The sequence below is a fragment of the Pleurodeles waltl genome, chromosome 4_1 (genome assembly GCF_031143425.1).
Source record: "Pleurodeles waltl isolate 20211129_DDA chromosome 4_1, aPleWal1.hap1.20221129, whole genome shotgun sequence".
Classification (NCBI taxonomy): domain Eukaryota; kingdom Metazoa; phylum Chordata; class Amphibia; order Caudata; family Salamandridae; genus Pleurodeles; species Pleurodeles waltl.
This window is the reverse complement of record NC_090442.1, coordinates 233,805,474-233,825,992: the sequence shown is the minus strand read 5'-3', so window position 1 is coordinate 233,825,992 and position 20,519 is coordinate 233,805,474.

The following is a 20,519-nucleotide window of genomic DNA, read 5'->3' as shown; positions in this document are numbered from 1 at the left end:
CTGTTTGTCCTGGCCATGGCGCCACTGGTGGCAGAGTTCAGTATCCGATGCAATTATTAGGGAAGTCTGATTGGAACTGTAAACACGTGGAACTGAGCAGCATCCAACTGAAGAAGTCAATCAGCCCAAACTGGTCTTGGGTTGCTTGTGTTCCAGTTCACACAGGACTTAGCTTTGCAGTTCGAGCTGGACTGTCCTTGTATAACTGCCTCAAAAAAAAAAAAACGGAGACTCTCAAGCTATTGCCAGTTCAGAGCATGTTGGCACATGGCAACTGCTGCCTCCTTAGAAGAGCAGTGTGTGCTTAAAACATCTAATTGAATTATGTCTTCATGCTACTTTATTCTGCTGTTCAACTTCACTCTTGCGATCATTTGGGTTTCCATATGCAGCAGTATGGAAGATAGTGTATAGGCTTCAAAGGTTGTACCTGCATTGTAAATGCCTCTTTCTCATCTTTTAAATGTGCATCTTATTACAAAAGATCTGAAGTGTTCTGGGGTCCTCTTGTACAGATAGGAATATTTTATTTTCCTAACTTCAATGAAGATTCCTAGGATTCATATCTAGGTTAGTAGGAATAGTAGGAAGTAAGTAGCATTTTCTTCTTTTGCCTCCTTTTTTCCAAATGAGGAGCCCATTTCTTGAGTATTCGGACAATCATCGCCCTATTATCTGCTTTCTGGTGCAGCTGTGGCATGGACACAGTGACCATTTTAGGTGGTAGATGATGTGAGCATGGTAAATAGGGCACCAGGGTGAGGGCGCGAGGGAGGGGGGGTTTATCTTGGAGGTTGTGAACAATTTAGGCATTAAGTACTTATGTTCATTTTTAGAGTAAAAATATATAAGGAAACGGGCCGTGGGCCTGCTCAAATAATGGGTCCACAAACCACCACCCCCATACTGGGAACCAAACACCCCATTGTAGCGCTTGACTCTCTCAAGGTAGTGAAGCTGAGCAGTCGAAGGCCTACTCGGGGGAGTTGGTGTAGGCTAGTAATCACTATTCCCTGGCACGCAATAACACTCAATAATTGATTGCCCACTCTGCTTCTCTTTAGAAAAGGAAAAGTACATGTTTGATGGCATGTGTGACAGATACACATGCTGTGCATTATCCTGCCATCTAGTGTTGGGCTTGGAGTGTTGCAACTTGTGTTTTTGTTTTTTTCCAAGAAGGGTTTTCAGGTCACAGGATCGAGTGGCTCCTCCTTCTCGGTGATACTGCACATGGGCATTGAGTCCTTTATTAGATTGTTTTATTTCCGCCGTCCGGTTTGAACGTGTTTCTGCTCCCTCTGGTTTCATTCGAATTGGGTTGAAATTCTCTTTCCGTCTTTACTTTCCATTGACGGTATTGTATCGCGTTTTCTGCATCTTAATCCTGATTGAATCGGGTTAAATCTCAACCGCGTACTTACGGAGAGGGCCTCACCCAGCCCCGGACCTGTTCCCATGTGGTTAGAAAGATAAGAGACCCAAATGTAACGGACACCATTAGATTCTTTTCTTTGGTGCCACGCCAAGCTTCCACATACGGATCTCCATCAAGTGGATAACCTCTGCCTTTTCCCTAGATCACAACAAAGCCACTTGCAACCGTGTGTCCCATCGTTTTGATCCAAGAAAACACTTCGGGACCGAAGACCTCGCAGGCTAGAAATGGCGCACTCAATGCAAGACAGCACCCGAGATATTTTCAGGTGCAAGGAGATTTGGAGCAAAAAGGGGCATTCTCTGTCCAAGACTCGGGCTCAGACCTTCAATCTGACATTGAGAGCCAGGACATCACTTTGGCGCAAGTCGTAAGTTAAAAAAAAAAAAAAACTCCCCCCTCTACTAAAGAGGTCCCTGGACCATCACTCCCTGGGGCCACGATGGGTCTTGAACTTGTTTTGCCTGCCTCGCCCTCTGGCTCCGAAATCTGGAATACTGTAGCTGGGTCTTCACAATTGAAATCTATTGCTTTGGTCCAAACAAAAGCATCCAAGACTTTGGAACCGAAAAGTCTGTTTTTGATGCTCACAATTTTGGTACCGAGCGGATTAACACCATCTGTTCCTTCGGGGTCGAAACAATATAAAATTTTGGTCCCAAAAAAAACTGAGTCTGACCAATTTTCATTGTTCCCAATTGAGCCTATTTTGGAAACTATGGACGCTAAGCAGTGGAAAATTCAGCTTTAAAAAGACAGAGGAAGAATCGTGGCTTCTCCCACCATCCTGTTAAGAAGCTTTTTTTTTTATTTATTTTTTAGAGTACCTTGACACCTCAACTCCTAAAAGGCAACATAAAGAGAGAGCTTCCAAGTCTGCAGCATGGGGTCCTCTCCCAGCTCTGCCTACATCTCTCCCTCCTCTTTCTCCTCCACCTCATTCTCCTCCACCTCATTCTCAAATGGAGGAATAGTACACACCACAGGGTTCACCTGTATATAGTAGGGAACACATAAGGGAGGTTCCACAAGACCCTGATACTTATGATACGGATCCTATTATAGAAACAGACCCAGATCTATATCCTGCCCTCTGCTCACCTCTTGAAGACACCACGGGGTATCAACAAGTAATAGCTAGGGCTGATGCATATCACATTGTGCAATTACACAAGGATCCAGTAGAAGATTTTCTATTTGATACCCTCATCACAACACACAATTCCTCCCAGAAGAACACTGTAAACATGCACAGCAAACTAAAGGTCAGACAATTGCAAATAACAATTAGATCTGCACTTGATGCAGCAGACACAGCTGCACGATGGGTCAATATCAGTATCATTCTTAGAAGCATGCCTGGTTAAGATGTTCTGGTTTCAAACCAGAAGTCCAACAAGCTGTCCTCAATATGCCTTTTGATGGAGAGCACCTATTTGGGTCCCAGGTTGACTTCACCCTTCAAAAATAAAAAAAAAAGACACTGACACAGCTAAAGCCAAGGGTGCTTTACCAAATCAGCCAAACAGTTTTTTTGCCACTCAATGCATAGGGGTGGCTACAGAGGGACCACATCCTCTGATCACACTAGCTCACAGCAGCTTCAAACCTCTCCCTCCCACTTTAAAGGGTTTTCAGAGGAACATATAGAGGAAACAGTTCTAAAGGCAGGGTAAAAATCACCAACACTTGTGGTTCACCCTCCGCAGCCAAACATTGACTACCTCCACATCCCCCCTCCTCATTCAATCAATCAGTAATTTGTTAAGCACGCTACTCACATGGTAGGGTCTCAAGGCGCTGGCCGGTGGGTTGGGGGGTTGCTACTGCTCGAAGAGCCAGGTCTTGAGGTGCTTCCTGAAGGTCAGGAGGTCATGGGTCAGACATAGGTTGACTGGAAGGGAGTTCCAGGTCTTTGCAGCAAGGTGGGAGAAGGATCTGCCCCCGGCTGTGGTACGGTGGATGCGGGGACGGTGGCGAGGTTGGCGGAGTGAAGCTGGCATGTCGTAGTGTAGAAGTTGAGGTGCTTGTTGAGGTAGGCAGGTCCAGCGTCTTGTAGAGCCTTGTGGGCATGGATCAGGAGTTTGAAAGTGATGCTTTTGTTGACGGGGAGACAGTGGAGGTCTCTGAGGTGGGCTGAGATGTGTTTGTGGTGAGGGAGTTTGAGGATGTGTCACGCTGAGGCGTTCTGGATACGCTGGAATTTTCTCTGGAGCTTGGTAGTTGTTCCTGCGTAGAGTGCGTTACCGTAGTCCAGTCTGCTGCTGACGAGGGCGTGGGTGACCGTTCTTCTGGTTTCGATGGGAATCCATCTGAAGGTCTTGCGACACATGCGAAGGGTGTTAAAGCATGAGGATGAGATGGCGTTGACTTGCTGGGTCATAGTGAACGATGAGTCCAGTATGAAGCAGAGGTTGCATGCGTGGATAGTGGGCTTTGGTGTAGTTCCCAACGTGGCAGGCCACCAGGAGTCGTCCCAAGTTGTTTTGTTGGAGCCGAAGATGATGATCTCGGTCTTCTCTGAGTTTAATTTGAGGCGGCTTGCGTCCATCGAGTTGGCGATGGTGTGGAGACCAGTGTGGAGGTTGGTCTTGGCGGTTGCGGGGTCCTTCATGAGGGAGAGGATCAGCTGAGTGTCGTCCGCGTAGGAGACTATGTTGAGGCCGTGGGATCGGACGATGTTGGCGAGCAGAGCCATATAGACATTGAAGATGGTGGGGCTGAGTGATCCCTGGGGGACTCTGCAGATGGTCTTGGTGGCTTTTGACAGGAGTGGTGGGAGGCGGACTTTCTGGGTTCTGCCCGAGAGGAAGGATGTGAGCCAGTCCAGGGCTTTGTGGCAGATTCCAGCATCTTGGAGGCGTGTGCGAAGTGTGTGGTGACAGACGGTGTTGAAGGCTGCGGAGAGGGCAAGGAGGATGAGGGCAACGGTTTCACCTTTGTCGAGCCTGCTTCTGATGTCGTCAGTGGCAGCGATAAGGATGGTCTTGGTGCTGTGGTTCTTGCGGAAGCCGGACTGGGAGATGTTGAGTAGGTTGTTGTCCTCCAGGAAGCGAGATAGCTGGCTGTTGACTATCTTCTCGATGACCTTCGCAGGGGAGGGGAGCAGGGAGATGGGCCGTTAGTTCTTGAGGTCTTTGGGGTTGGCTTTGGGTTTTTTGGGCAGGGCGTTGACTTGGGCGTGTTTCCAGCTCTCCGGGAAAATGGCAGTTTCGAAGGAGCTGTCGATGATGGTCCGGAGCTGGGGGATGTTGATTTGGCTGGCTTTATTGAAGACGTGGTGAGGGTAGGGGTCGGCGGGTGACCTGGAGTGAATGGTGCTCATGGTCTTGGTGGTTTCTTCGTCGTTGGTGTGGGTCCAGGAATTCAGGGTGTTGGAGCGGATGGGTGCGTTGCGGTCGGCATTGGCCGCAGTGGTGGTGGGAAGCAGCGTTGTGAAGCTTTCATGTTGGTCTGTGATCTTGTGGCGAGGGAGTCGCAGAGGCCTGGCGAGTGAGGGGGGGTCGGCAGAGCAGGATTTGAGGTTGGTGAGTTCCTTGATCACGTTGAAGGGCTCCTTACTGTTGTGTGCGTTGTCAATCCATTCTTTGTAGAAGGCTCTTTTGGTGGTCGAGATGAGCTGGTGATGTTTGCAAATGGCTGATTTGAGGGCAGCGTGGTTGCTTTCTGTTTGCTCTTGGCGCCAGATCTTCTCGGCTTTCCAGCATTCCCTCTCGGAGGTTTGCAGGTCTGTGGTGAACCAGGGAACTTTCTTGCTGGTGCGGGTGTTGGCAGTTTTTCTGAGTGGAGCAAGGGTGTTGGCGCAGTCGTCGAGCCATTGCTTGAGGTTGAGGGCGGTGGTGTTGGGGTCGCTGGTGTGGGGTGTAGGGGCGAGGGTGGGGATCAGTTGGTCCTTGGAGATCTTTTTCCACTTGCGGTGACGGGTCTGATGCTGTTGGTGGTGGATGGTGGGTTTCTGAAAGGAGAAATGGACACGGTGGTGGTCGGTCCAGTGGAGTTCGGTGGTGTGGGTGAAGGTGATGTGGCTGCTAGTGGAGATGATGGCATCGAGTGGGTGGGTGTTGTAATGAGTTTCTTGAGGCCGAGGCTGGCAAGGTTGTCCAGTAGGGCTGAGGTGTTGCTGTTGTCGGTGTTCTCCAGGTGGAAATTCAGGTCGCCGAGGAGCATGTAGTCCGTGGAGGTGAGGGCGTGGGTGCTAATTGTGTCTGCGATGGCGTCGCAGAATTGTGGGCGGGGATCCAGGGGTCTGTAGACAAGGGTTCGTCTCAGGGTGGTGTTGACGTGGATCTTGAAGTGCAGATGTTCAGCGGCATTTAGGGCGTCGTGGGTGTCAGTTGAAATCGTGATGGAGCTCCTGTGGATTATGGCTAATCCTCCTCCTGGTTTGTTGGTGCGGTCTCTTCGGGTGATTTTGTAGCCTTCAGGGATGGCTATGGTGATGTCCGGTCCCGAGGAGGGGTTCATTCTGGTTTCTGTGAGGAAGGCGATGTCTGGGGAGGGATAGTTTGACGGTGTGCTTGCGGGCGGAGCGGGGGAGGATGCAGCGGAGGTGGTTGTTGTGGGTGGTGGTGTTGCAGTGCTTGGTGAGTTGAGCTCAGGTGAAGATGCAGGTTCGGCACGAGAAGTGTCCTTGGGTGTGCCTAGGGGAGGTCTGGACGCTGGCGGTGGGATGGCCAGGCTTGAGCATGAGGAGTTCTGTAGTGTAGCGGCATGTGGGGGTGCCTGGGCCTGGGGGACTGGCATGGTATACGGTCTAGGCGCGGCGGGCGCAGACAGGCTTGCCTCTAGTGTGCCAGCAGTGCGTCTGCGCGGCGGCCGCCATTAAGAAGGGGGAGGTGGAAGGCGGGGATCGGTGGGAAATGGTGGCGTGAGGGGTACGGTGACGCAGCAGCGGGAATGGGATGAGGCAAATAACAGCGAAGATGGACGGAAAACAAAAAGGCAGTAAGCAGAGTCAGAAAGGCAGTAAGCAGTCAGAAAAACGTAACCGGGCACAGAACAAGGCATAGAATGTGAAAAAGTGGCACAAATAGCACGAGGACGAATAACAGGACACACACACAATACTTACGGCAACCACTAGACACCAGGGATGAGGCGCATGCAGGTGGTGGAGGGCCTCGAACTTGCGCCAGTAGCGAGGGCGGGGTCTGGGGCACTGTGGCAGACAGGGGGAGCTGCGCAGCGTGTAGAGAGTGAAACCTGGCCTTAAAACAGGTCAGGGGTCACTCTGTGCACCGCACAGCGGCCGCCATTCCAGTAGGGGAGCGTCTTCATTTTTACCACCAACAGTGGAAAGTGAACATTGGACCAATGCTTCCTATCCCTTATCCAACATGGTTATTTCCTAGAACTTATGTCAACATCCCTCAATAGTCCCCCTTGCAGACACAAAATCTCAACTGAACATCTCACTCTTTAAAAGAAGAGGTACAATCTACTATTAAAAAAAGCAATATAAATTGTTCCCTTACAATATCAAGGCACAGGGGTGTACTCTACTTTCTCATTCCCAAAAAAGACAACATACTGAGACCCATTTTGGATCTCAGACCACTAAACCAATATATTCTCTGAGAACATTTTCATATGGTAACCCTTCAAGATGTAATTCCAATCCTACAAAGAGGCGACTTCAAGACCGGTCTAGATCTAAGGAACATCTACTTTCACATTCCAATTCATCCTGCACACCGCAAATATCTAAGATTGGTTGTGGCAGGACAACATTATCAGTTCAAAGTTCTACCTTTTGGAGCCACAACCGCTCCCAAGGTATTCACCAAGTGTCTAGCTGTAGTCTCAGCACATCTCAGAAGGCAACACATACATGTATTTCTGTATTTGTACGATTGGTTGATCAAAGCCAACACTTTAAGTCTGTGTTAGTCGCACACTCAAACAACAGTAAACATTCACAAATTAGGGTTCACCATAAACATCCAAAAATCACACCAACAGCCTCTCAGGATTCAACCATATCTAGGGGCTGTACTCAAGACACAATTAGGGCTTGCTTACCCCAATCCAGCACGTGTACACAATTTTCAAAAAACTATTTATCAAATGCAAGTCATTCAAATGTACATAGTCAGAACACTGATGAGACTCCTAGGCATGATGTCATCCTGCATTGTCATCGACCCTCATGTCAGACTTCATGTGGTCCCTACAACAGTGTCTCTCTCGGCAGTGGTCACAAGCTCAAGGTTATCTTCAGGATCTAGTGTTGGTAGATCACATAGCTTATAACGCTCTCCTGTGGTGGAATTCCAATAATCTACTCATAGGTCGACCGGTTCAAGACACTGTTCCCCAAATAGTTCTAACCTCAGATGCCTCCCTTACTCTCAATCTAAACAAATTCATACACTTGAGAAAATGTACATAAAGTTAATCATACACCATAGCTACTAGGCATATGTTTATCTTTATTATGTTGCCATGTGCTCGACAAACCTCCTGAACTTTTATGATTGACCTTGTGCTCGCAGCCTTGGGCTGCAATCTGCTTATCGCTGACATATTACTTTTTCCAATTACGGTTCCGAGAATAGTCGTGCTTAATCAGTAACTGCCAGAACAAGTTTGTACATGTCGTTGCCACCTCCTGCCAGCTGCATCTGTACCTTCTCCCATCACACGTGTATCCCTGAAATATTCTGAAGGCCGCAGAGGACCTTGAATACGATAGGGGTGGAGTTGTCCTCTGACTAAGCAGTTTTGTGTCTATATAAGGTTGGGTGCCCCAGAGCGAAGGGGCAGCCTCCGTAGGATAGTCACTTGACTGTCCTGGGACTCTGTATTAGCTCAAGCTATAATCCATGTAATAAACTTCTCTTTATTCCTCCAGTTGGTGACTCCGTCTGATTTGTGAACTCTCTGCTAAATTGACCCTGAGGACATAAAGGGTGTCCCTCCACCGGTGGAAAGGAGACCCCGGTGGGGGTCAAATCTTTCCTGGTTCCTCAGTTGGCGCCCGAACAGGGACCCGAGTCAGGCATCCAGGGGACCGACCAGGTGACTGAGGACTCACGATTGGATTTCCAAGGGAGGTGCCCCACACCAGATTCTGAGCTTCGTTCTCTGTCGTGGACCTGCGGATCTCCACTGTGTGTCTTCCAGCCGGCTCGACTTCTCCTGGCGCTGTCTCAATTCGGGTCTCTGTTTCCTGTGAACTACTGTAGTCCCCAACTGTCGGACCATAACAGAAGTGTCAGGTAAGGACGGGAGTTGAAAAATTCCTGTCTAAAAATAGGTCTGAGAGTATTGTACGGTTTCTATCGCTCTTTGCAAAGACCGACGTCAGTGGTAAGACTGACCTCAGTTGTCATTTAAGTATATAGGAAGCAAAAGGCATATTTGCCACTCATTTGGTGTATTCAAATAACTGATGTAAGATTTTTTTTTTTTTTTTTTAAATATACTGGAAGAATGCCAGCGTTCAGTTGTTTCAGGAAATTGTGTTGTTGTCTTTGCAGTAGGGACTCCCGCCTGGAGGAAACATGCCCCGCTCCTCCGGCCGGGACTCCGAATTATGATATATATGTTAAATATGGCATAGGTCCGATTATCTGGTCTGATCTATGGAGAAAAAGAACTAAAGGTAGTTCTGATTTGCAATGGCCTATTCACAGGACATTTGATAAAGATAAATTAGACTATTTACAGGAACGTTTGTTTGTGACAAAAAGTAGACCAGGGATGTTTGATTCACTACGGACTTGGCAGAAAGAAGCAGACCAAAGAAGTAGGAAGGCAGAGAAAGAATTACAGCGACATAAGACCAGGACGGTGACTGAAAAGGTATATGACTCTGACGTAGCTGAACATCAACAGAAAATTTTAGAACATGACCGAAGGCTTCACTTACAAACTGATAAGTGTTACCCTTCCAGGACAGTAGTGGATAAGCCACAAGAGGAAGACCCCCTTTTAAACGATATGTTAGATAAACCCCAGTTATATACTCCACCAATATATCCTACACTACATCCTCAACCTGCACCAAGTGACCCTATTGTGCCACCCCCGGTTGGATCTCATGCAAGAGCTCCGCCACCCACCACCACCCCTCGTGTCACCAGACCTATAGAGGATACACCCCGCCCGACTGTACCCACCCCTCGACTGGCCCCCGTTTGGCCCACCCCTGACTCCTGTTTAGACACCACACATACCCCCCGCCCCATTACCCCGCGAAAGCGCACCCTGCACGGACACTTATTCTCTAATTCATAAGAGGAAGATGTCATTGAACAAATGACACGGAGGTGGATGACTAATTGGAATGACTATGGGGTCAGGGACATTGTCCACTCTATGAAACAATGGGATAGTTTAGTTCAGTTACATGCAGCCACCCTTATGTGCAACACTATAATACAAGAATATGAGGATGATGGTTCCTCAGCTCCCGCGGGACTGGTGGACCTCCGAAAACGCGCTTCTACTGGGCTGCCATTTGGTTCTGGTCTACATGATTATGTTGTTACTCTTCTTGTATATAGGGACCGCCTGTGGACATGTAGCCCTTCTATAAGGGCATCCATGTTTTCCATGAGAGAGGTTCCGCCGGTTTGGCGAGAACCGGTGACGGGTGACGCTGGCCAAGTTATTACAGCAGGGCATTTTCAACAAATGTGGGTACACACCCCATGGAAAAGATCTGAAACATATACCCTAAAAGCCGCCTTACCTACCCCTGTAAGAACCCTGCAGGATATTATAAAGAATTGCAACAAATTCTTGAATCATGTACTATGACATTGTCCGATATTGACATGTTAATGGCAGCAGTAGTCCCGCAGGAAGTATGGTCAAAAATACGGAGGCACGACCATGCTGAACTCGGGGGCACGTGGGACCAATTGCAAGCAGCAGAAAGAGACCGGGTTGGGGGAGCGAAACCAGACCCACTTATATTGGCTCTCCCACTGCGTATTTTGGATTTAATGAAGACCATACTTGCACCACACAGGATAAATTGGGATAAATTGGCCGCCTGTAAACAGAAAAAGGACGAGGGTGTTTCAGACTTTTATCCAAGGTTTGAGGGTGTCTTTTCTGATTACAGCGGCCAAGACATGACTACTGAAGGGGGGATAAGACTCTTTGTTGACAAATTTGTGGACAATTTATTACCAGACATAATGGGAAAATTGAAATTGTGTGAAAGTACGTGGCCAGACTACTGCCACTGGAATACTGACAATGGCCCAATATTATAAGAACAGGGAGATAGAAGAACAAATAAAGAATGAGAAAAAAATGAAGGAGTTGAAAACAAAGGTGTTATTTCAGCAGGCCTACCCTCAGCCCCGTCAACAGCAGTCCAGATCAAGGTCACAAGGACCTCCCAATGACAGAAGGCAGTCCCAACGCCCTCCCCGTTCTTCCCTCTCCTACAATCAGTGCGCCTATTGCAAGCAGGAGGGCTACTGGAAGAATGACTGCCCCAATAAGGACAACTCCACAGGCTGCCCCATACCCCCACCGCAACAGGACTACAGATCACGCGGTAGGTCTGGTCCTGCAGACAGACCCCGCCAGCAGGCCCCTTCACGGTCCCACAGTACCCCCCGCCCGAATTATTTTGATGCTTCATCCCAGCGTCAATATTTTAATTACAACTATGAGGCGTATGAAGGTCAGGGGTCCTCCTTTAACTAGGACAGCCTTCGACAGAGAGGAGTGGGACCAGTTTCTATTCCTGTTAGGCAGAATGGCCCTCACGTTGAGGTACAATTAGACGGTACTCCACATGATTTTTTGGTAGATACTGGGGCCACCAAAAGTTCTGTTAAACAGGAAGAGGTCCAAGGGGTCCCTCTGTCTGGCAATATTAACGTCTCTATGGGTTTTTCTGGTGTTCCGGTGGCTAACCCCGTCTCCCAGCCACTGCATATTGCTATAGGTCCTTACACCATTAGCTCCCCTCTCATTCTTACTTCGGCCTGTAGTGAGAATTTATTGGGTTTGGACTTATTAAAAAGATTGTACACCACCATTTATTGCTCTCTGGATGGAGTTCATGCCACTCTAGGTCCAAATATTTCCCCGTCACAATTTTTGTCAAAACCACTTCCACCCAAACTTCGAGATTTGCCAGACATTTTATGGGCCACACATAAGGACGATGTTGGATGTCTGGACATACCACCGTATGTCATACGCTTGAAAGCCAGTGCCAAATTACCTCGTCTTTCCCAATACAAATTATCCCAACACATTGAACAACAACTCAAAAATATTGTGACCCAGTTGATTGATTTGGGTATCATTGAAGAAACGCGTGGTAATGATTGTAACAGTCCTGTCCTTCCTGTTCATAAAAAATTATCTGATGGCACCACGTTTCCAGGACTCCGATTTGTTATTGATAGTCAATAAGATTGTAATACCCCAGTTCTCTGTTGTTCCTGACATTACGACATTATTAACATTATTAACAATGATACCTGCCGCCGCTACTTGGTTCTCTGTTATCGATCTTAAGAATGCATTCTTTAGCATTCCCATTCATCCAGATAGTAGACACATCTTTGGGTTTTCACTGGGTGGTCACAGTTTCCGGTTCTGTCACGCTCCACAAGGCTATACTGAATCGCCTAGCATTTTTAGCCAGGCCCTCAAGGGTCAATTAGATGCCCTTGTTTTTCCTTGCTCCTCGACGCTGGTTCAATATGTGGATGACCTTTTAATAGCATCCACTTCAGAATAAAATTGTAAAACAGATACTGTAGCCTTATTGAAACATCTAGCACACCATCACCATAAGGTCTCCCTCTCCAAATTGCAATATTGTAGACAGGAGGTTATATACCTAAGACACCTCCTGTCTAAGGAGGGGCGTACGTTAACGGCTGAGAGAATACAAGCTATACGAGACATACCGGTTCCAAGGACACAGAGAGACGTTAAGGCCTTTATAGGTATTACCTCCTTCTGTCGTCAATGGATTCCTAATTATTCTCTTTTGATAAAACCATTTTTGCATCTCACCCACAAAGATTGTCCTGAAAAGATTGAATGGAATGATGATTTTCAGTCTGGTTTTGATGAATTGAAAAATACACTCTGCACAGCACCTGTACTGGGTACGCCTGATTATCGCAAAGATTTTCAGTTATATGTGAGCGAGAGAAATGGATGTTCACTATCAGTGTTAACCCAAGAGCATGGCGGGAAACAACGCCCCTGTGCTTATTTTTCTGCCCTACTGGATCCAGTGGCCCGTGCACTCCCGAGCTGTCTACGGGCAGTAGCCGCTGCAGCGGTCGCAGTGCGCCAGTCGGCCGGGATAGTCATGGATTCACCCCTCACCCTGTTGGTCCCACACACTGTTGACGCACTATTAAACAAAACAAAAACACAGCATCTTACTAATGCACGATTAACCACTTATGAACTGACACTTTTAGCTAGTCATATAACATTAAAAAGGTGCAACACGCTCAATCCTGCCACTTTATTGCCAATTACTGAAAAAACGGAAGATTCTTATGATGACATACATGACTGCATTCTCCGGACGGAGGATGAAACAAAAAGGAGAGTGGACTTACAGGACACTCCACTGAAAGACCCTGATGGCATATTATACGTAGATGGCTCATGCATCAAGCTACCCGATGGCACTACCTCTGCAGCCTATGCAGTTACAACAGCTACCACTGTAGTTGAAACAGCTAGAATACCACATAACTCTGCTCAGGCCGCAGAATTAATAGCTCTAACACAAGCCTGTGAGTTAAGTAAAGGACTTAATGTGAATGTTTACACAGACAGTCAGTATGCATTTGGCGTAGCACACAATTTTGGTCGCTTGTGGGCAGAACGAGGTTCCTCACTTCACATGGGACACGTATTCAACATGGGACCCTTATAACTAACTTACTTTCTGCCCTGGCATTGCCCAAAACAAGGGCTATCATGAAGTGTAGTGCACACAAAAAGGTGACAGATGAAACTGGACAGGGCAACACCCTAGCCGATCAGACAGCAAAAGATACAGCGTATGCAAAGACAGGACACATGTATGTCGTAGATAGTACAGAGAAGGTTTGTCCCCATGAAATGTTTGGGAACACGATAGAGAGTGTCAGGAAGATACAGGATGAGGCAACTGAACAGGAGAGAGAGGAATGGGAAGAAGGGAAGGCCAAGTTAGATGAAAATACGCTGTGCTGGACAGATCTGTCACAGAGGGAAAGATGGATGTTAACCGATGCATTTGTTCTGCCAGTAGTGACTATGGCCCATGGTCCTGCACACGTTAGTGCGAAAAGCATTTGTGATTTGCTTGATCCGGTTTGGTCTAATAAAAATATCAGAAGAGTAGCTGACCAACTGGTTCAATCCTGCATGATTTGTTTACAACATAACATAGGGAAGGGTGCCTCAGTCCCCGCTGGGCATTTTTCCCCACCAACGTATCCCTTTGAAGTACTACAAATGGATTATATTGAGATGGAAAGGTGTAACAACTTGAAATATGTCTTAGTTGTGGTATGTATGTTTTAGTAAGTGGGTAGAAGCTTACCCTACTAAAGATAATAATGCCCTTACCACCGCAAAGGTACTTCTGAAGGAGTTCTTCCCACGGTTTGGGGTCCCAAGGTGTGTCTGGTCAGATAATGGGAGTCATTTTGTAGGGCAGGTGATGAAAAGAGTGTGTGAAGGGTTGGGCCTCCTCCAGAAGTTTCATGCAACTAACCACCCCCAGTCAGCAGGACTAGTTGAAAAATATAATGGCACACTTAAATTGAAGATGTCAAAAATATGCGCAGAACGCGGTATACGGTGGCCGGACGCGTTGCCCCTGGCTTTAATGTCTGTCAGGATGACACCTCATCTAGATCAGGGTTGTCACCCCATGAGATAGTGATGGGTAGGACTAGCAAATGTCTGGGGGGGTCCCTCGACCTCACAAGTACTCAGAACTAGAACATCCTGTTTTGATGGACTATTTAAATGAACTCACTAATTCTTTGCGTTCTATTCACCAACAGGTGCGTGATTCCGGAAGGTTCCATCACAAAAATGTGGGAAAAATGTGTGCTTTCCAGCAAAGTTGCAGGTTTGCAGGGCATTGTGGGTAAGGAAATGGTGCGGGGTGCATGTGAAGCACACCACCCTGGAATCAACTAGATGTTTAGTTTTCAGATGTGTCTAGGTCTTGTGGATTTTTCTACATGGCTTCTAAAATAGGCCAGTCTGCCCCCAAGGGGGGCAGTTATGGCCAACAGTAATGTGCTCCCATGGGGAGAGATCCGTGCCCAAGGGGCTGCCCCCTCCAAACAAAACACACACATACACACACACACACCAATCCATGGTGTCTAGAAGTTTCTGCCCCAAAGGGGGCAGATTGTCCTCACAAAAATAGGCTGATCTGCCCCCAAGGGGGGCATAAATGGCCTAAATAAAATTTGCCCCCCAGGTGAGCGACCTTTGTCTAAGAGGTCGCTCCCCATACATAAAAACATAAAGTAAATACAAAATATATATATATATCCCTAGTGTCTAGAGGTTTCCTCCCCCCCGGGGGCAAATCCGCCTAATTATATGAGGCCGATCTGCAGAAAAGGCCTAAAAATATTTTGCCCTCCCCTCTCCCCCCCTCCTCCCCCCCCCTCCCGGGGGAGTGTGCCAAAGGGGCTACTCCCCTTATGCGTTAGTATTAAAAAAAATTTAAAAAATCCCTGGTGTCTTGTGGTTTCTGCCCCTGGGGGGGCAGAAATGGCCTAATAATAATTTGTGCCTCCGGGAGCGACCCTTGCCTAAGGGGTCGCTCCCCAAACATAAAAAATAAAAGTAAACAAAAAAAAATTATCCCTGGGGTCTAGTGGTTTTCTGACACCCCCCCCCCCCCCCCGGGCAGATCGGCCTAATAATATTAGGCCAATCTGCCCCCAGGGGTGCAGTAATGGCCTGGAAATAATTTGCCCCCCGAGGAGCGGCCTTTGCCCAAGGGGCCGCTCCCCTTACTTGAAATAGCCCACACACAAAAATATTCCCTGGTGTCTACTGGTTTCTTCCCCCTCTGGGGGCAGATTGCAAGGCCGATCTGCCCCCAGAGGCTGCAGAAATGGCCTAATAATGATTTGCCCCCCCTGGAGCGACCCTTGCCCAAGGGGTCGCTCCCCAAACATACAAAAAAAAAAAACATTTTCCCTGGTGTCTAGTGGATTTCTGCCCCCCCTGGGGGCAGATCGGCCTAATAATTTTTGGCTGATCTTCCCCAGGGGGGGCAGAAACAGCAAAAAAAAACAAATTGCCCCCCTGGAGAGCGTCCCTTGCCCAAGGGGCCGCTCTCCTTATTTAGTAAATAAAAAATTAAAAAAATCCCTGGTGTCTAGTGGCATTTCTGCTGCCCGATCGCATCGTGATCGAGCAGCAGAAATGCTCAGAGAAGCCTGAAAGGAGAGGAAAGGCCTTTCCTCTCCTTTCAGGCTTCTCTGACCCCCTCCACGTGATCGGAGGAGAAATGCAAAGCTGAGCTTCCAGCGCCGGAGGGAAGGCCTCTGATGAGGTCAGCACGCGAAAGCGCGCTGACGTCATCAGATGCCACGGGGAGTCGCGGGGGTGGAAGGGGAACTGATTCCCCTTCCATCCCTGCCTAGGGGAGGGGTGTGCCTGGCCATCGGGGCCCCTAGAAGGACGAGGTGATCTCGCCCAAGGCACAGGGGAACCAGCGCCTTGGACGAGATAACCTCGTCCTGGGCACACAGAGGGTTAAAGACTGACTGTTTTACAGTCTGTGAAAAGCATGTATATCTACAATCACACATGCCATTGAACGGAAAATGTTACTTACCAGTAGACATCTGTTGTGGCATGTAGTGCTGTAGATTTACATGCACCCTCTCTCCTACATGGGAACCTGTTGCAGTTGCTTTGTACTTGTATACAGTTGGAGATAATTACTTATATTTGCATGGACATACTTCTTTCTATACTTCTCTATACTATACCTTTTACCCTCCCGCGGAAAACAATCTAATAAAGGACTCTGCCCATGCGCAGTATCACTGAGAAGGAGGAGCCACTCAATCCCGTAACTCGAAAACACTTCTCGAATAAAAAAACAAGTTGCAACTCTCAGAGCCCAACACTAGATGGCAGGATCATGCACAGCATGTGAAGCAACAGCACTACATGTCACGAACAGATGCCTACTGGTAAGTAACATTTTCCTTATTACACACACAGTAATTTACAAATATACATAAGGCTGGTGAAAATACTTTTAATAACATTACACCTGACCCCACAAATCACAGTATCACCCCTCCCATGCAATATAGCACATGCCCATATAAGAGGGTGTCATTTTAAGTGAAGCAGATCAATTGGCTTTGTCGTTATCACACTTAAAGACCAGAATCACTCAATCACTGATTTAGTAATCATAGTCCATCTGTAATCTTTATAATTAATAAGCATTTTAACACATTGCAACTACTATAACTAATAAAGCATTGCAACCTTTTCTTAAGAATTGCTACTTTCAGTTTTCATCCATATTAAACCTTACAAAATCACAAAACGTGTCTGTGTCATTCTTTGACCAACTTAAATCACAAGCATGCAGCCATAGAACCAACCAACAAAGGTCACTGCACTCTCAGGCTATGCAACACAAGTTGCAGCTTTGGGAGTGCTTGAATTGCATGCAGAATGTCAAAGCAGTCATAATTCCTCTGACCTTGCACACTTGGGGTCAGTCTTTTAAATTCCTTGGGGGGGAAGCTGCTACAATTGTCTTCTACAATTGTACACATTGCGAGGGGCTGGCTACCTGTGACAGCCTTTTTGGTTTTTCTTGTGCTCTGGGGCTTCTCTCATCCTGTGTGGGTGCAGAAGTCCAGTTCTTTCCCAAACTGGTTCTTTGGAGGTGTAAGGGTACCAACTATAGGCAGAGTCCTTAGTCATCAGGGAGTTTCTCCTTCCAGTTGTCCATGGCTGCTGCCATCCTATCCCAGTGTTTAGCTCCAACAAAAATCACTCTCTCTCGTGCAAGTGTTTTTAAGTGGGGTCGAAATTTCTAGAAGCCAGGTGTCCCTACCCAATCCTACAGTGCCACATCACCTCTTCACCCCTAATCCCAGCTCTCCTACACAGCATGCTTGTAGAATTCAAGAAGGCACTATCCAGGAGTCACTGTTCACATCTTTTATGGGAACTTCAACTTCGCCCCTAGCTGACATCACTGCCAGTCTTTCCCACCAAAACTTCAAAGAGGAGCCCCCTCTTGTGTTGGCTCCAGGGTTCTAGGCTCCAGCCTTTGTTGGCTCCAGGGTTCTAGGCTCCCTCCTTTGTTCACTAAACCTGAGCTGTCCCAACCCTGGTACAGTGTGACAGCTAAATGCAGATTTTCTTCCCTACCCCTTCCTCCTCAGGAGCTGAGTGAAGCCCTGCGAGTTGACTAATTGCTTCCTTTGCGTGGGGAGGCCTTTGTTCCTTATGCTGGAGAACCGTGTAATTAACTTAGCCCAGTAGGGTGACAAAAGACTTAGGCTCTGATCCTGGGCTGAGCCAGAGAAGTATGACAATTCTGGATGTCCGATAAGGTGTACATATATCTCCTTGGAACTTGCATATTTGATCTTGGCACATACTTTTCATCCCAGTTTGCTATCTCACTGAACATTGTAGGCCCAAGGCAAGCCAAACTGATCTCTAAGGCAGATTTCCCCCTATGTCTGTAATAAAAGAGTTACTGCAAACAAAACTGTAAACCACAAAGACTTTTCCCATTATACCCAGGTCAATATCTAACCCTGCAGAGTCCCCATTTATCGGGCTGTGCATGATGGAAGTCTCATATGCGCAGCCCCGCACACTTGTTCACATGTTACCAGCCAAGTGCTACTTACCTTTGCTGCGTCGCATTAGTTTTATCTGAAAAGGCAGACACTGGCAGTAAATATGTGAAGTCTGTTTAGCAAGGGTGAGTTACCAGTTACAAGGCTCACTCCCAGTAAAAAGTAAAAGACCAGACAATCCAAAACCGAAAAATGTTGGTGGATTAAATGGGCAGAACCCATTTAGCTACAACATGGCAATCTCTGGGCCAGGATAAAGTGTTTTTCTCTTTTCTCATTAGTAGTAAACAGGGGAGCCCTTTGGCTCCATTTCTCTGCAGGATTCCCCTGGGCTCTGTTTTGTCTCCAACTTTATTCACATATTTTCTTTTTGTCTCTCATATGTTCTACACAATGTTTATTGAAATATTTTCATTTATTGATTATTTTTTTCTATATAACTTTCCTTGGAGCCTGAAATCCCATGTTTGAATGGATGTTAAATAAGAAATTAATGTATTTATGTTTGTTGTATTTCTATAACAGGAACCTAGCCAAAAGGTGGCAGAGCTCTGAATCATGCAAGTCAATGTATGGCAAATATAAGTTTTAAGAGCTTTCCTGAATGATGGTTCATGATGAGTGGTGTGCAGCGCCAAAGGGAGCTGGTTCCATTCAGCTCTGGCAAGCACCAAGAAAGAACGACCTCCAAAACTGATGTTATGAGTGTGGGGACCACCATCTTACGAGTGGAAAGGGAGAAGGTGCAGAAATGTTTTTATGGAATAGAGCAAACCAACTTCCATCCTGGCGACAAACAATATCTGAGGTTGGAAGGAGAGTTTGATGTCCAACTTAACACCGAGGTTTGTGGCCGAGGTGGAATGTTCAGTGAGGTTAGGGAGAACAGAGGGCCACTAATCATATAAGCCAATGATAGCTCATCTGACCAAACAGAGGGGTCTTAGTTTTCTTAGAAGTGTATTACAAAAGGCTCACCTACATTCAATACAGAACAGGATTTAAAAGAGGCTGCTATATCTGGGGGAAACAGGTCTATAGTGAGGAGCACCAGGGCATTATCTGTTCCTCACTGTGTACAGAAGATATATACATACAGCTATCGATGTATGTAGCTATTAATATATACATTTAGATACAGGGTGAAGAGTTGATCAGGTGGTGGTGTCAAATCTGACTAGTTGTACTACTAAAATACCAGTTGAAGCAAATGAACACCGAGACAAGACGTCTTGCAAAGTAAGCATGGGTGTGATTGAAAAGACAAAGCTAAAAACAAGCCTTTGGAAATATTGGAGGCATTTCATTTATTTTCATTCTGCTGAAGTCCTTCTCACTTGTGCAATCTGTATACTCATTACACTGGCTGCTTATAGCTTCATTAGGTCAAGCCAGCGAGTGCATGTGCTCCCGCTTGCAGTACTGTTGTGTTCTATAATTGGCTTGGAACCCACCTTTGCTTACTATTTATTTGGATTGTTGTCACTTTCCTTTGCTGCTTTCTAACTGAGCAATCCTTGCCATGCGTCACTACTTTTTCCTTTTGTGGCACATAGACCAAGCACAAATTAAGTTTAATTAGTGTAGGGTGACCAAACTTTCAAAACAAAAAAAAAAAAATACAGCCATTGACACAGACGTAGGACTAAATGTTGACAATGCAATGACCAGTGCCAACATTTAGTTCTATTTCTAGAACTTTTCCTATGTGTATATTTATACATATATATATATATATTTATATATATATATATATATATATCTCAGGACAGCCTCATGGAACACACTACTGCATGGGCAAGGAAGGCTTTAAGTCTATAATTTTAACTCTAAGGAACACACACCTCTGTAGCATAAATATTAAAGACTTTCTAGTCATTCTGCCTTGTGTGCAAGGGCAGCTTTGTGAATCTGGCCTCTGGTGATGAGGCTCTGCAGAGTTTAATTAATCCACCCTGCCCCCCCCCCCCCCTTAAATCCTACTGTGCCGCTTGATTTTAAAACGAAACTCTGTCCTTGGTGCGATGAGAGGGCCGGTCTGAAAGTGAGCTTTCAGAGCACAGTGTTAAATGTACGTGCTCACCTAACCTCTCTCAAAACCGGGACCTTTATCTTTTTATGTTACATGTGTCAGGACGCCAGGACAGTCATGGAAAAAACGGGACTGTCTAGGCAAATCTGGGACTTCTGGTCACCCTAAATGATTGTCCCTCCACTGCCCATCGCTTTTTGCGCTGTGATTCACGTAC